This window comes from Eurosta solidaginis, chromosome 2 (assembly GCF_040869045.1).
Source record: "Eurosta solidaginis isolate ZX-2024a chromosome 2, ASM4086904v1, whole genome shotgun sequence".
NCBI classification, from domain to species: Eukaryota; Metazoa; Arthropoda; class Insecta; order Diptera; family Tephritidae; genus Eurosta; species Eurosta solidaginis.
Window position 1 is genome coordinate 291,911,886 of NC_090320.1, and position 1,819 is coordinate 291,913,704.

The following is a 1,819-nucleotide window of genomic DNA, read 5'->3' on the forward strand; positions in this document are numbered from 1 at the left end:
CCCTTATCGTGACATCTTGATACATAGCTCAGAGTGTCGCAGCTCCACCATTTGAGTGCAAAAGGGTGGTGAATCAAGAGAGGTGCAAAGGTCGGCCGTCGCGCCTGCGAATGAAGATACAAAGTGCGGCGAGGGGACGATATAAACTGTGAGTCAAAACGTAGACAAACGTAGCTTCATATCATTTGAGTTCTTGAGAGGTTGCCACCGTACAGCAACTGGAACAATCCAATAAGTTGTTACTTTCTTGTTGGTTTTTTGACTTTATCTTTCGGGATTTCGCACTGGCCCACACTATAAAACTTTTTCAATGTAATCTATACAGTACTTATAAAACGATTAGAACACATTACAGCCGGATATTCCAGTGCTATTCAAATTGACCAGAAACAAGTAAGGAAGGCTGAGTTCGGGTGTAACCGAACATTACATACTCATGTGAGAGCTTTGCAGAAAAAATAAGGGAAAATCATCATGTAGGAAAATGAACCTAGGGTAACCCTGGAATGCGTTTGTATGACATGGGTATCAAATGAAAGGTATTAAAGAGTGCCTTCTTCTGCTCTTCTTTTTGCTCTCTGTATTTGACCTCTCCCTCTGTTGTTTCTCACAACCCTCCTACTTCTCGCTTCTCATCCCCCTCTGTCTTTTCATCCTTCTTCCATTTATTTTCCTCTCATCCTTCCTTTCCATTATCTCTTGTTTTCTCTTCCAATTTTCGTCGTGCTCCTCTTGATTTTCCCTACAAATTGGCCGGACGGGATTTACATGTTTTATGCCGACTCCGAACGGCATCTCCAAGGCAGATGAGTTTTCACTTAGAGCTTGTCATGGCAGAAATACACTCGGAGTGCTTGCCAAACACTGCCGAGGGACGACCCCGTTTAGAAAAATTTTCTTCTAATTGAAAAACCTTATTTCTAAAATTTTGATGTTGCTTTGCCCGGGGTGTGAACCCTAGTGTATTTCTGCCATGGCAAGCTCTAAGTGAAAACTCATCTGCCTTGCTGATGCCGTTCGGAGTCGGCATAAAACAAGTAGGTCCCGTCCCGCCAATTTGTAGGATAAATTAAAAGGAGCACGACGCAAATTGGGAGAGAAGCTCGGCCTCAAATCTCTTCGGAGGTTATCGCGTCTAACATTTAATTATTTTTTTAACTTAGAAGTATTTATTTTGAATAGTAGTTGTGATTAGCTGTTTTAGAGTACCAGGAAGGTATATCATTTGTTTATGGTTTTATTTTTGTGCTGTGTAAATAAAAAATAATACTTATGTGCGTAAATAAAAAAACATTTTAATGTTTTTTTTTGTTGGGGGGGGGGGGGGTATATTTCTTGAATTTTCAAAGTGTCCCGGTTTTGTCCCATGGAACCTGGTAGCCCTACCCTAACGCATTGAAGCAACCCCCATGGGAAGAAGTCTACCGAAATGTGAGGGTCTGTGGCAAGGAAGCTGATTAGTGACATGATTAGGAACGAACTAAATAAACCCCACATATCACTCGATATGCTGTGCTTAAGAGCATGTCTTGGGCACGAGCAGTATTCATTTGTGCTTCAGAGAGGCCCTATAGACAACGACCATATTACGTCAACAGCAGGTTAGATAAAAAGGGATACAGTAGAAAGGTGTGTGAACTAGAGCATGTGGTGGTAGCAATCGAACAGTAAAAAGAGTAGTCCCTTATCGTGACATCTTGATACATAGCTCAGAGTGTCGCAGCTCCACCATTTGAGTGCAAAAGGGTGGTGAATCAAGAGAGGTGCAAAGGTCGGCCGTCGCGCCTGCGAATGAAGATACAAAGTGCGGCGAGGGGAC